The sequence below is a fragment of the Mytilus trossulus genome, chromosome 1 (genome assembly GCF_036588685.1).
Source record: "Mytilus trossulus isolate FHL-02 chromosome 1, PNRI_Mtr1.1.1.hap1, whole genome shotgun sequence".
Classification (NCBI taxonomy): domain Eukaryota; kingdom Metazoa; phylum Mollusca; class Bivalvia; order Mytilida; family Mytilidae; genus Mytilus; species Mytilus trossulus.
Window position 1 is genome coordinate 7,888,421 of NC_086373.1, and position 16,123 is coordinate 7,904,543.

The 16,123-nt window shown below is 32.6% G+C and overlaps 1 long non-coding RNA gene across 1 annotated transcript; it reads left to right on the top strand.

The window, feature by feature from the left end:
- Positions 1-8,616: 8,616 nt before the first annotated feature.
- Positions 8,617-13,771, top strand: LOC134706514 (uncharacterized). Its single transcript, XR_010105627.1, has 4 exons — positions 8,617-8,878; positions 10,308-10,429; positions 11,408-11,606; positions 13,678-13,771. It is a non-coding gene; the product is annotated as an uncharacterized LOC134706514 (long non-coding RNA).
- The last annotated feature ends 2,352 nt before the right edge of the window (positions 13,772-16,123 follow it).

A 16,123-nucleotide genomic window follows, 5' to 3' on the forward strand; every position in this document is an offset into this window, starting at 1 on the left:
ATAATCAGACATCCTATTGGTCAAACACCCCATTAGCCCTTCACCCCAAAAGTCCGAACTCTCTATTATTTATAGGATAACAGAATACTTTTAAAAAGTATATATTTTAACATAAAAAGTCCGAATGAAAGGTTCAATATTAGAATGACCTTGTTCTCGTTTGAACCGGCGATGCAAGTTATGAAAATAAGTTGGAATAGTAGTGCCAAAGTAGCCGAATGTCAAGTGTTGTTTAATCAATTCGATATTTCAAGATACACGGCGGCCGACCTCGGTAAAATCAAACACAGTTTGACCTTAATGAGTGATCGTATTCTTTTGATGTTTTATATCAAAATAATCTATTTGTTGCAGATTTTATAAAATGTGTGTTAGTACTCTCATAATATCTGATTAAGTGATGTAAATGAAATTGCAGTATGATCCAGTATGTCAACATATTGCACAACAATAAGTTTAAACCCCCCCCCCCCCAAAAAAAAAAAACCTGCCATATGGTTCTCCGACCTTGACGCGGTTGGTAGGCTTTCAAACTAACAGGAGACCACACGTTTCATCCATTGTAATTTACAGTTCATCTTAGGACTTTCTATGAAAATGAAAATACGTCATAGTAATATTTCCCCCTTGCTTTAAATAGTTTGTCTCGGATTGTTTATATCAAATTTGCAGTAAAAATGTTTGTAAATATGTGCAATCAGTTGATATGGAAATCTTATAAGATTTAAATAATGCAAGGGCGATTACCGATGAATTGGTGCAACTAGTAGTTGACTTTTTAAACGTGACGTAACATACGTTACCGGTAAAATCGACCAAAGTTAATTAAGACTATGATAGAAGTATCTTTTCCGGGCAGTAATACTGTATTCTTATAGTAATTTTTCGTTTTTGCAGTTGTTTTAACTCGGTTTTTCTACTGCAAGTATCCAAATAATTGAAATTGCACCCATGACCTTTGACCCCGATTTAAAAAAAAATGCACCATAATTTCTTTTGACGACCAGGATATTTGGAAAGTACAAAATCTTAGCTTTCCATTGATATATAATTTAGCCGTGTGTTAGGTAGGTGCATTAAAAATGTATATTTGGCTCTCATATCACTCGCCTATAAGGGCTTCTAGAAACTTCCGTGTAGACTGTTAACATTTATAGAGACAGTTCTTTCAGCTAAAACACTTTAATTATTGATTTAACATTACATTGATATCATTTTTGTGGGGAAATAATCACATAGATATCAAAAAGATATCAAGTTTTGATAAAAAAAAAGGAAGGAAGGAGGAAAAATGGACCAAAACAGACCAAAACAGACCTTCAAATGAACTCTAAAAGGCGCAATAAAATTGTTTATCATCTAAAAGTTGACTTTTGTATTCTATTTAATTGTTTGAATGCATAGATCATGAGTTTCTGATCAGATATTAGTCAACACTGCATTTTATAATGATACACTGAAATTAGGATTTGTCGAAGAAATTAGACTGAAATTGCCGTAGGATATGGCCTTACATTATAGTGATTTTCTCTGAAACTATAGCTCTGACTGAGACAAAACTTGACAGTTATGCTTGAAATAACTTGCAATTGGAGGGGAAAAAATAACATTAAGTTTATTTGACATTTAGGTGTTCTTTAGGTGTAATACCACCAAATCATGGTACGTCACATCCGGTTGCATACAAAAGTAGGCCTAAAAAAAAATTCCCTTGAATTTGACAGTTGTAGAAAATTAACCCTGCATTTCAATGCACTTAAAATTTTTCTGAGTCGTTAATATGTATGTTGGATGTCTGAAAGCATCCTTCTTTTTTTATTTGATGGTCTTATAAAATATTTTGGAACGTTGAGGTTACATAGCTACCAAAGCAGGTAACCAGTAAATAATAGTGTCAAAATTGGGTTGTTTACTTCCGGTGATGATTATTTTCTTATATGCAATGAAATGTTGTGTGAAATTTTCGACTGTATCACTGGAAAGGATTAAACTTTACACATGCAAAGTATTTCTTTGGTTGAAATAAAGGTAAATTCTGTACAATTTTTTTAAAAGTACCAATTTAACAAAGACTAACAGGGAAAAATCAATGGTGGTATTACACCTATTTAGGGAAACTACATGTGCACTCGTGACCTTATTGTACTTTCATTTTTATAAGTTATTAATAAACCAGTTCATACATTGTAAACATGGACTATTCGGAATGGATTGAGACACAGAAAGCACGTTTGAGGTAAAATTGCCTTGAAATGGGGGTTTACGGGTGTTTTCTAAGTCAAATGGGTGTACAGACAAAGCTGTATTTAGTTTACTGTGTTAAATTTTAAATTACCCTAACCCTAACCCTAACCCTAACCCTAACCCTAACCCTTTGACCCCGATTTAAAAAAAAATGCACCATAATTTCTTTTGACGACCGGGATATTTGGAAAGTAAACAATCTTAGCTTTCCATTGATATATAATTTAGCCGTGTGTTAGGTAGGTGCATTAAAAATGTATATTTGGCTCTCATATCACTCGCCTATAAGGGCTTCTAGAAACTTCCGTGTAGACTGTTAACATTTATAGAGACAGTTCTTTCAGCTAAAACACTTTAATTATTGATTTAACATTACATTGATATCTTTTTTGTGGGGAAATTATCACATTTGTTTTATTTTTTAGACAAAAGATATCAAGTTTTGATGAAAAAGGAAGGAAGGAGGAAAAATGGACCAAAACAGACCAAAACAGACCTTCAAATGAACTCTAAAAGGTGCAATAAAATTGTTTATCATCTAAAAGTTGACTTTTGTATTCTATTTAATTGTTTGAATGCATAGATCATGAGTTTCTGATCAGATATTAGTCAACACTGCATTTTATAATGATACACTGAAATTAGGATTTGTCGAAGAAATTAGATTGAAATTGCCGTAGGATATGGCCTTACAATATAGTGATTTTCTCTGAAACTATAGCTCTGACTGAGACAAAACTTGACAGTTATGCTTGAAATAACTTGCAATTGGAGGGGAAAAAATTACATTAAGTTTATTTGACATTTAGGTGTTCTTTAGGTGTAATACCACCAAATCATGGTACGTCACATCCGGTTGCATACAAAAGTAGGCCTAAAAAAATATTCCCTTGAATTTGACAGTTGTAGAAAATTAACCCTGCATTTCAATGCACTTAAATTTTTCTGAGTCGTAAATATGTATGTTGGATATCTGAAAGCATCCTTCTTTTATGTCGTGTGAAATTTTCACTGTATCACTGGAAAGGATTAAACTTTACACATGCAAAGTATTTCTTTGGTTGAAATAAAGGTAAATACTGTACAATTTTTTTTAAAAGTACCAATTTAACATAAGACTAATAGGGAAAAATCAATGGTGGTATTACACCTTAAGATAAAGAGTAGATAAATCCCCGCATAGTAACTCTAAGTAGTCAATGGATTTATTTAGTGCAACTTTAATTTAAAAAGCAATGTAAGTACTTTCTTCAAATTAAGTAAGATTTTGCATTTCACTAAGATTGTCAGAAACCACATTTATGTAGATACCAACATTATTTCAAGTTATTTAAGCACAAGGTCTTTAAATATTTCGGTAGCACGCCTGATAAAACATATATGTTAAAAAAGATAGGTCCATTGTCGTCATAATCTGTATTAAATGCAGATGCACATATGATAAATCGAATTTACCATAATTAAAGACGCGTATGCTTGAAAAAGAATATTTTGTACGAAATATAAACATAAGTTCGTGTTAATCTGTACAATGATATGAACAATTAAATAATATGAAAAAAACACGAGTCTAGTCGCTTAATGTAGTAAACTCGTCAAATCATGTTTTTGGGCAAATTGATGAATAGTATCCTAATTAAGGTTAATGTAGATTAATCTTTAGATTGTTGGGTTTGCTTAAATTGTTGGCTCCTCTTTATTTATCTATCATGTTTTGTTTATCGTAGTTCGACAGCTCCTTCGTTAGCATTACAGAATTTAATGTATTTCTGTCGCTTATAAAGGTATAATTTCAGTGATACTCAAACACTCATAGCTAAACAGGAAGATGTCGTAAACCCACCTTTTCCGATTTGAAAGCGTCCTTTAAAAAAAAGCAATTATGTCAAATTATTTGCAGTATCAAGACCGCTGAAATAATTCAAGCCATTGGAGGCATGTGATTCAACATCAATGGAAATAACAGGATTTAAAAGCAATGTTGAAGGCCGTACAGTGCCCTATAGATGTTAATGTTTGTGTCATGTTGGTCTTTTGTGGACAGTTGTCTCATTTGCAATCATACCACATCTTCTTTTTTTTTATATTTAATTCATCTTCGGTAAAGCTTTCTTTTGTAAGAATAAACAAATGTTTTGTGTAATCAGTCTATAGAAATATCAATTAAAAATGACTTATCGCTGAAAAATATTTGCTAGATCATACATTTTAACCCACCATTTTTTTTTAAATGTCCTATACCAAGACAGGAAAATGGCAGTTGTTATCTTATAGTTCGTTTCTATGTGTGTTGGATTTTTTTTTTTTTTTGTGTTGCACTTCAGTGTTTCTGTTGTTTCGTTGTTTTTCTTTTATATTGAGGTTGATGTGTTACCATCAGTTTTAGTTTGTAAGCCGGATTTGTTTTCTGTCAGAATACGTTTTCGAATTACTTTCATTAAATGCAATTGTCATACAAGTTAGATTTTAACTAGCTAAAAAAAAAACAGATTTAATCCGCCAAATTACCATTTTTTTTTAAAGAATAGACAACGACTATGAAACACTGTTCAGCATTTTACAGCAAGTGATTTAAATAGGAGCACTTGATATCACCCATTGGTTTTGTTGGGTTTATGCTGATCAGTCTGTCAATTTGTATGTTGTGTTTTGTGTACTGTTGTTAGTCTTTCTGTCTTTTTTTATTATTATTTTGCCATGGCACTGTCAGTGTTGTTTTCAACTAATCAGTTTGCATACCCCTTTGTTATCTATGGTTTCTCCTTGAATGATGATTCGTATAAGTTATAAAACTAGCTATTAATAAGTAATTTTATACTAATCCGATAAACTACAATAAAAAACCTCAGATAGTTTTATGATGTGTCTGTTAAATATACATGAGTAATTGCAACAATATACCCGGTTTCCTAACAGTTGAAGAAAATGACATTAATATTTTTTGATACATGTGGTAGACTCCAGACGCAACTAAATACCCAAATAATTAGTAAATTATAATTCTATTGGAATTTAATGGAAATTACATCGTTTTCAACGCTCACCTGTAATAAACCACATTTATGTACGCGTAAACCACATATATGTGTGTGGTTATCTAATAAACAATATAGATACTTTCAAAACAACTGATTGTCACATATCACCGCTTTAACAAACTCAATTCGTGTATTTTTACAGTATTTTGATATAAGTTTACTACTTTCCTTTGGTCCCCTACCTTCTCCCCTATAGAACAATTGCAAGAAGGCAACAGGTAGAATGTTACTTTAATGTAAAAGGTATACACAGTATTTTCTACGTAATGTGTCATAGTTTGCATGTCATATTGTTCGCAATTATGAGAAACTGCAATCACTGGGAAATCTTCAACATTTAAAGCTGCCTTTCTATTGGTAATCCTGCACGTACTAGTATATAGATAAGTTAGGTGATTTTTTGATTTTATGAATGACTAAATGCAGATGTATGTTATCTAAAGTTTTAAGTTTTTATTAAAATGAATCAAGTTTATCATAATCTCTGAGCCTAATGCTGAAAATCATCACGCGTTAAATACGCTGTACTGTTTGGAGCCATATTATTTTCATTTACAAATGTAAAATGAGTAAAAGAGAGATTGTAAAAAAATAGAATAAAGTTTCAAAACAATATCCCAATAGATTTAACATTAACAAATTGTATTGTTTCTATACAACATAGATTTCTGTGGGCAAAAATTTTTCGTGTCAAGCGTATCCGGCTTTACTTAAGGCTATATAGCTTTTTTAAACCATAGAAAGTTTTCTTGTATTTAAACATTCTGACAACTATTCTGACTATATTTTTTTTAAAACTCACACATTTTGGTTAATTAATCTTCTCAAATTGAAATCAAAGGGGCTAATTTTCATCACTTATGAATGGCATTTAACGTAAGTAACAATTAACAAATGCCAGACTTTAGTTAAACGCATGCCTTATCCACAGGCAAAATTGCAACGCATGTTTACCAGGTGTTCTTGAAAACGTATTGTAAACATGCGTTTCACCATATGTTTACCATGTGTTTTGAGTAACAGGTGGTAAACATGTGTTTGAAACCATGCGTTTCCCATATGTTTGAAAAACATGTGGTAAACATGCGTTGATGAACGCATGTGAAACACATGTTTACAAAACACATGAGAAACATACGTTTGACCATATGTTTACCATATGTTTTAAGAAACACCTGGTAAACATGCGTTTGAAAACATATGGTTTACATATGTTTGTAAAAACACCTGGTAAACGCATGTTTTGAGTAACACCTGGTAAACATATGTTTAAAAACAGGTTGTTAACGTATGTTTTGAGTAATACCCTATAAACATATTGATGTTTAAAAACATATGTTTTCAGATTTTATATGATTACTTAAATTAAGGGGGAAAGCATTAAACTTCAAAAAGAGAGGGTATGATTATTTTTTTCTGACTCAGAAGTTTTTTTTTGCACACAGTGTGTACAAATTTAATTAGTTTTTCGACGCTATCAATCAAATTATTTTGTCAAAATTAAACACTATTAGGTATGTGGGAAATCCACATTCAGAATAATATTTTTGTCATCTGCTTGACTGACCAGAATATATTTTTTCTCATCAAATTGGGGTCAGATTTTTTTTTAAAGACCCCCCCCCCTTTTTTTTTTAAGTTAAATGGTCTCCCCTTAGTAAGTGTCAGATTGTCTGAGGTAGTTTCTGTCTTGTTCAATGAGGCTCTTTAGAATTAGTGGAAAGAAGCATTTTATCATGTTAAAATCATGACAAACAATAGTCACTAAATTATGTTCCTCTAATCTGCCAAAGCATGCTACTAGAACAGTTGTAACTCTTGAGAATAAACGTCCTTCTCAATTTCTCTTTTCTATACAACATGACCAACTCAAACACTGTCACTATAAAAAAAAATATGACAACTAATTTTATCAAACTACTACCACATAAAAGAAAAAAGAAATGTCAGGCGAAGATTTAGGCGGGGGCCTGGCGGGCGTGCGCCCCCCCCCCCCCCCTCCCTAAAATTTGCAAAGCATGGGTTGACTTCAACATATTTAAGTATCAGAAGAGACCATTCCATGTTTTTTAACATTCAAAGTATATAAAACAGTCAGTTTAACAGAATCAGCATGATTACTAATCAACTGACCTACGCTTTATTAAAGTTATTATTTCAAACGGGAAGGTGTCACACGCGTAGCTGCATTTGATGACAAATATAATAGGTTTTAGCAGTTAAAGTAAATACAAATGTTATATTGTATTTCCGGTTTTTATAATCAATTTCTTTGATAAATCGTAGTTCCAAAACATCCCTTACTCACTTTCAAAATGTCATCATGCTGCGATCAAGAAAACAGTCGGCAGGTGAGATTCTTTCATAATATCCGTAATGAAAGATAGTGTTTCAAGCGGAAGCTTAGTTTATTAATTTGTATCTCTGTGTCTATATTTGTTTCTCACTTGCAAACCTAAAAATTTAGTCGAATTCTGTACTGTATTACATGCTTGGCATCCCAAGAAAATAAAGATATCTGCGTAAATGCATCTCATTCTGATTTAAATTGTTTTTAGCGAACACAGTAAAGTGTGGCACAACCTGCGAAAATCAAAAGAGAAAAAAACCCAGATATTATGGAAGGACAATTAAAAAATAAAAAATCTCTGGTAAAAGTAGAAATTTTCGTTTGCAAAATATATTGGTCAGGTGAGCAATTGTGAACTGTCTCGTCTCACTTTGCGTCCGTCTATCTGTAGATTGTTGTCAGACCTGTGTGGATTATGGCCGTTTCATTAAGAAACTTTAATTTCTTGCTCATTTTACTGCACAATAGTTCGAAATATCTACATTTCACCCCTTTGGAAGAATATATTAATAATTTTACCCAAAAAAAACTCCAAATTTTTTTCGCCTCCCTCCGCTCGGCGAATATAAACTTTGTCCCCCCCTAACTGAAAATCCTGGATCCGCCCCTGAATGTAACAAACTAATTGAATAATAATAAATACAAGGTTCTGGATGAGGGTCCTTTATATCTTTAATTTTCAGACCATTAACATTTTCTCTGTTTCTTCATTTATAATGTGTCCTTTACTTTTAATAATTTTCAATATTCAGTCTAATTATAATTTAGAAGTTGAACCCCATGATTCTCAAATGTTCTTTGTTCTATTTTTTGCATTTTTACTCTCCTCTTTCCTTTCTTTATTTTTTCTCATTATTCTGCACTTTAATTTGTCCATCATTCTTTATTCTTTCCTCCCGAAACGGTTTCCAGACCCTCACTTTAGCAAATGTACGTGAGTACGCAAACCCGAAATTCTCACCGTTACCATTTTGTATACTATGACGCAATACTATGGACGCTCACGAGCTGCGGATGGAGGTTTCAATTTTTTTAAACTAACTGCAAGAATGGACAGAGTCAGAGATATATGGTATAAACAACTCTGGTTGTTCAAACTGATGGCCAAACCGATTAACAAATAAATGGAAATAGATAACTTGTAGATTCACTGGAAAAACCAGGGAACGATTGAAATGAAAGTCAACGCAACGGAAAGTGTTTTTGTTTTGATTGGTGACTTGCCACTTGGAAAGCACAAAGAAAGGTAAAAATAAATTTATCATTCACATTTTTTAAAATGGATTTTTAAAGCAGAAAGATGTAAGCATTAAATTCTCTCTGTGTCGACCATGGTCCATACTCTGTAAATAATTTTGTAAATAATTTAAGACATCTTCCATACTTCATGTACTTCAACTTTCAGTTCCATTGAGCATGATTAGTTTATATCATAAAACATAATAATACAACACTATCCGACATATGAATGGTATGTTTGTATCTGGGAAAAAGGGGAGGGGTACTTCCTATATTATTTTTATATTACAAATATGCCAAAAATTAGGGTTGCTGTTTCATGCCCTGCTGGGAATCTGGGTCCGTCCGCCCTGATTCCGGTTCGCCCTAGTTTCTGTTCGCCCAGATACCTGTTCGCCCAGAGTCCGTTCGCCCTGATTTCAATTTTTAGTAAATAGTGTTGCGTTGTGTGTACATGTATATAATTGAATGTGTTGAAGTCAGTCTACAATTTGGCCGAATATTTGCAATTTATCATGTTGTTTATAGCTAGCTGCTACTAGGACTAGGTTATAAGTTTCTGTACATTCACTATCAAATTGAATTACTCTTTAGACTTAGTAAAACAAATACCAAAAACACAGTCACACTGCTGTACATTGATCACTTGTCATCGGTGTTTTTATCTATCCAAGCTGACTATTTTTTTGAGAAAAATGTTATTTTCATTATAATTAATCCATCAAAGAAAATTCATATAACCATCAGAGATATCAAAGATTTCAAATGATACCTTATCAGCAATCAAAATTCAATCAATAGTAATAAAAAGTAATTATAAAATAAAGTGTAACAATGCAGCCAAAAATTTTATTTAATTAATATAAATTTGCCAAATATTCTGTATTTAAATTTTAATAGATATACATGAACATAAATTGAAATATATATTTATATATTTCGTTTATTAATGTAACATATACATATCATAAATGAATATAGGGCGAACAAACCCAGGGCGAACGGACTATCAGGGCGAACGAACCTAGGGCGAACATGTAATCATGGCGAACGATCCCGATACCCCCTGCTGGTTAGAATAGGGTACCGGTCCCTTATTTATGACCTTCTTGTGAGAACAGGGTATTTTGTAAACAAAGTATTTGTGTTTTAGGGGGGTTGGAGGGGTCCTGATTGCAAAATCTGAGGCATAAAAACATGAAATCCAGAGGGTTGGGTCTTTTCGTTACCCAAAACACCACCAAACACCCTGAAAACCATTGACCACCTTTTGTCAATCATACATGCACAGAGTTTGGGATACACAGTCACTGTTTGATTTTATATGATTTTAGTTTATGTAAAAACTTGATCATTCCAAGTAAATAAGTAATAGGTCAACTGTTTTGTGTGTAGTGAATGCCAAGTTTCACATAACCTTTATCTTATTTTCACAGCTGGTTAAATTGGTCAACAGTGGCAGATCCAGAAATGTTAATAAAAGTGGGGTGTTGCACTGACTGTCAAACTGGGGCCTTCTCCAGTCATGCGTGATGATGCTTCAATAATTCCTTTAAAGGTAATTTAAATAAAAAAATAAGATTACATGTGTCTTACGCTGTTACGGACCACTCTAAAGTGGGTATTCTTTTCTGAAATGTTTTCTAATTTTAATACCCATATACATGTACTATCTGCTTGTTTGAAACAAGAATAAAAACTCACTCATAATTTTATATAAGACATACCAATCAATATCCAGTACCAAATTGAAAAGAAATATCACTAAATGCATGAAGCCAGACACAAAAGATTGTTTAACAGTGTATAAAATAAATACAAGTCACTTTATAAAAGGGGGATGCTGTTATTATACTATTTTTTTTCATGTCATTTTCATTGTGAAAAGGCAGATAATTAATCCATGTAATCATGTGGTTGTAATTCTATAGAAATTAAAAAAATTGGGCATTAGATGGTTTGATAGACATTTAATGTATAGATATTCCCCATTTCCATTCTCAATTTTATTATCTACATAGGTGTATTAAAGTCAGAACTGACATGAATACAGCACAAAATTGTGATACATACATGTATATACTTGCTGTTCGGTGTGAGCCAAGGCTCTATGTTAAAGGCCGTACCTTGACCTATAATTTACATTTATAAATTGTTATTTTGATGGAGAGTTGTCTCATTGGCACTCATACCACATCTTCATATACACATGTAACTTAAAATGTCAAATTCCTTAATCATGTTAATACATGTAAATGTATTATGTTTATTGCCCAAAGATTGACATAATTGACAAAATCAGAGATGCAATATAACCAGTTCATTCATTAAAATGTCGTATTGATCATATTGATTTTAAATGATGCAGAAGAACATTAAAAAACATGTAATTGATGAAATGCTTTTTATAAAGTCATATTTTTTAGGGCAAATCTGTTAGTCTTATTTTGAAATGTCAAAGTGAGGCAATTTTGCCAGTTACATGTATCATAACTTCCTTTTATCATGTTTATGCATTTAAACATTTTTCTTTTAGCATTTTTAAAGAAAGTACAAGCACTTAAAGAAGTAGTGGAAAATAATCAACAAAACAGAAGTCATTAGAGGCAATGATTTCTATATTTATACATGTATCTAGACTGGTAGTGGATTTGAAAAGTGCTGTATTGATTCATGTGCAAATAAGGAGCAGCAGCCAACATGGCCAATGAAACATTGCAAATGTATGATTAGAGGTATGTCATGAAAGTTATGTTTAAGTTGTTTAAATATTTTTTTGTTTTCAGACTTAGGGACGACATCAAAAGTTCAATGTACAATGTAGGATAAAAAACTTACTTCACATAGTTTTTTCACTCACCCCACACCCCCCTCTTAACTTAATTTGGGAAAAATTGATTTACCAATAGGGATATATATGTAAATATCGATTTTAGATATATACAAAACTTGCAGAATTTTAAACCCCCCACCCCCAAACTATTTGATTTAATTTTTTTATCCTACATCAATCTTTTGATGTCGTCCCTTACATGTACAATGTACGTACATGTACAAGTAAATGTTGAGGACATAGAGGTGACATTTTTTATTCTTGGGTTAGTTTGAAAATTAACCATGTTAGCAGTAACATACTATTTATTTTAATTGGAAGCTCTCTTTACAATCAAGTATAGAAATCTATGAAATTTAAACACAAGGTTAATGACCATAAAAGGAAGGTTGGGATTGATTTTGGGAGTTTTGGTCCCAACAGTTTAGGAATTAGGGGCCAAAAAGGGCCCAAATAAGCATTTTTCTTATTTTTCGCACAATAACTTTAGTATAAGTCAACAGAAATCTATGAAATTTCTATGACCATAAGGTTTAGGACCACAAAAGGAAGGTTAGGATTGATTTTGGGAGTTTTGGTCCAAACAGTTTTGGAATAAGGGGCCAAAAAAAAGGTCCAAAATAAGCATTTTTAGCTCACTGGGCCCAAAGGGCCTAGTGAGCTTTTCCCATCACTTGGCGTCCGTCGTCGTCGTTAACATTTACAAAAGTCTTCTCCTCTGAAACTACAGAACTAATTCAAACCAAACTTCATCTGATTGATTCCTACAGGGTATCTAGAATAAAGTTTGTGTTTTAATTCCCATTTCATAAAAAAAATGGCCGCCATGGCTAAAAATAGAACATAGGGGTAAAATGCAGTTTTTGGCTTATAACTCAAAAACCAAAGCATTTAGAGCAAATCTGACATGGGGTAAAATTGTTTATCAGTTCAAGATCTATCTGCCCTGAAATTTTCAGATGAACCTTGATGGGTTGCTGCCCCTAAATTGGTAGTTTTAAGGAAATTTTACTGTTTTTGGTTATTATCTTGAATATTATAATTATAGATGGAGATAAACTGTAAACAGCAATAATGTTCAGCAAAGTAAGATTTACAAATAAGTCAACATGACCAAAATGGTCAGTTGACCCCTTTAGGAGTTATTGCCCTTTATAGTCAATTTTTAAATCATTTTTCATTAATTTCCATGATCTTTCACAAAAATCTTCTCCTCTGAAACTACCGGGCCAAATTAATCCAAACTTAGACACAATCATCTTTAGGGTATCTAGTTTGAAAAATGCGTCCGCTGACCCAGCATCAAACCAAGATTCCCAATTTCATAAACGCCACGGCTAAAAATAGAACATGTAGGTTAAATGCAGTTTTTGGTTATAACTCAAAAACCAACGCATTTAGAGCAAATCTGACATGGGGTAAAATTGTTTATCTGGTCAAGATCTATCTGCCCTGAAATTTTAAGATGAATGGGACAACCCGTTGTTGGGTTGCTGCCCCTGAATTGGTAATTTTAAAGAAATTTTGCTGTTTTTGGAAATTATCTTTAATATTATTATGGATAGAGATAAACTGTAAACAGCAAAAATGTTCAGCAAAGTAAGATTTACAAATAAGTCAACAGGACCAAAATGGTCAGTTGACTCCTGAAGTAGTTATTGCCCTTTATAGTCAATTTTTAACCATTTTTCCAATTTAAAATTTTTAAGTTTTTAAGTTTAAGTTCTTAGACCACATATTTATTCTGTGTCAGAAACCTATGTTGTGTCATCTATTTAATCACAATCCAAATTCAGAGCTGTATCAAGCTTAAATGTTGTGTCATACTTGCTCCACATGTTCAGGGTTTGACCTCTGCAATCTTATAAAGCTGTGCCCTGCAGAGCATCTGGTTTACTAAACATAGGTACATAAGATAATCCTTAAATCAGTAAATTGTAATAAAATCAATATTTTAATTGTTTTAATTTCAGAGGTCATTTTTCCACAAAAACAAGCTAATATATGTCAACATGGTCAACGGGCCTGATGAAGTTGAGGTTTTTTTTAACTTTTGGGAGAAATGGAACGTAAATAAGTGAAGAAAAGTAAAGAAAAGGGGAAAATATTAAGACACAGTACATGGACACCAGCATGAGCAAGTTAAGACAAGGTATTATGTTATATAGAATATATATATATATATATATGAATGTTTTATCAACTTGTGACCTCAACCAATCAATCACCACTAAATGAAGTGGGTGGTAAACAGGATTTTCCTTGACCAAATTCACATGTAAACATTAAAAAATAACATAGAAAATATGATAAACAAATTCAAATTACCACCTTAGCAATTCAGCAATTTTATCGATAAAAAAATGTCACAATGCCATCATCGCACTTCGGCTTAATCAAAATTTGCGCTACTGTGTTAATCCATTGCACATCAGCCAATATTCGTGGTGCAGAATTAATGCTACATGTGGGATTACAATGTTACTTTTGAATTTCTTTGCCCTCAACAACAAAAAAGTAGTTAAATTTAAAACATAATTATTTTGCAATTTGGATTATTAGGAAGTTTATATTAGTTAGACAAAACACATTAAACATGTACCTTTATGCCTTAAAAATGACATGTAAAGTATATCAAACAATTTTAACTAGAGAAAGGTGACAGTTGAGGATGCAAACAGAAATTGTAGTTATTTGAGAAGAAAAAAAAAATCACTGTTTATATAGGTATTCTGATATATGTGATTTTCAATGGTTTTAACTTTTTAGTTCCCTTTGAAGGCTTTCTGTGGTCTGTCCATCCAGTTTTCCTCACTTTTTTATGCCCCTTTTATATGTATGGGCATTTTGTTTCTCGGTTTGTGCATTGGTTTCTCTGTCTGTCTTTCTTCAGGTTAAAATTTTTGGTCAAAGTAGTTTTTGATGAAGTTGAAGTCCAATGATATGATCTGTCTAAATTTAATGCCAAATAAGAGCTTTGTTCCCAATTTCATGGTCACTGAACAAAGAAAATGATAGTGCAAGTGGGGCATTCATGAACTAGTCTATGGACACATTCATGCAGGAATTGTTTCTTCATGCTTGAAGATATTGATATGATATTGTTTTATCATGACAAGTAACAGATCCAGTTTAATTTTTAGCTTACCTGGCCAGAAGGGCTAAGTGAGCTTTTCTCATCACTTGGCGTCAGTTGTTGTCTGTCGTCGTCGTTAACATTTTACATTTTGAACTTCTTCTAGAGAACCACTGAATGGAATGAAACCAAACATGGCATGAATGTTTCTTATGAGGTGCTGACCAAGTGTTGTTACTTTGTAGCCGATCCATCATTCAAGATGGCCGCCAGTGGGGGACTTAGTTTAACATAGGACCCTATGGGAAATGCATACAAATGACTTCTTTTAGAGAACCACTGAATGGAATGAAACCAAACATAGCATAAATGTTCCTTTCTTAATGAGGTGCTGGCCAAGTGTTGTTACTTTGTAGCCAAATTTTATCTTTTTTTTATATGATTTCAAAAACCCAGGTAGAATCAGGTGAGCGATACAGGCTCTTGAGAGCCTCTAGTTTTTTCTGGTGTAATGATTTTGAGCATAATAATGGTCCTTGGTCTTACAAAATTCACTTAAATAATTAGTTTTCAACACTTTGATTTGATATTTGTTATATAGTTTACACATGTTACACCATGACAAGTTATACTGTGGATTCATTTATTTTTGTGGGTACCAATTTTCGTGGATTGAGGAAAACTTACAGGTTTGTGGATATTTAATTTCGTGGTTTTGCTGAAGTCTGCATACAAGCCATAGGAAAAATTGTCATTCGTTGAACTTTTAATTTCGTGGTTCAACTGTCCACACGAAATCCACGAAAATTGGTATCCAACGAATAATAATGAATCCACAGTAGATAAAGTTAGAAATATGTTCCAATACAATGAAATTTAACTGGTAGGGGACTATATTATAAGTAATATGGTTAGCTACTGACCCCTACAGATCCATAGAGGGTTAGTGAAATCCATAGGGGGTGAGGCCAGAGGCCAAATCCCCTATTAATTTTATTCACCCTCTGGATCTGTAGGGGGTCAATAGTTAACCGTATAACAAATTTATCGGACACCAGACTTTTGTTCTGCGTTTTGTTGAAAAAATTAACAATGAAATACAACAACATTAATAGATGACGTCACAATTAACGTGTCATGGACCTCTTATGAAACTGACTAACCCCAAACTGTCTCATAGGGGTCACCATGTGACAGTGTTTAACCAATCACAACGTGATAATTCAGCTGTGGTCCGATAAATTGTAATGCAATACTGACAGAATGCTTGTAAATATACAGATGTTCATGTATCACTGTAAGTAATAATAATATTAACCTTAATTTGATTATTTTGCTTGTTT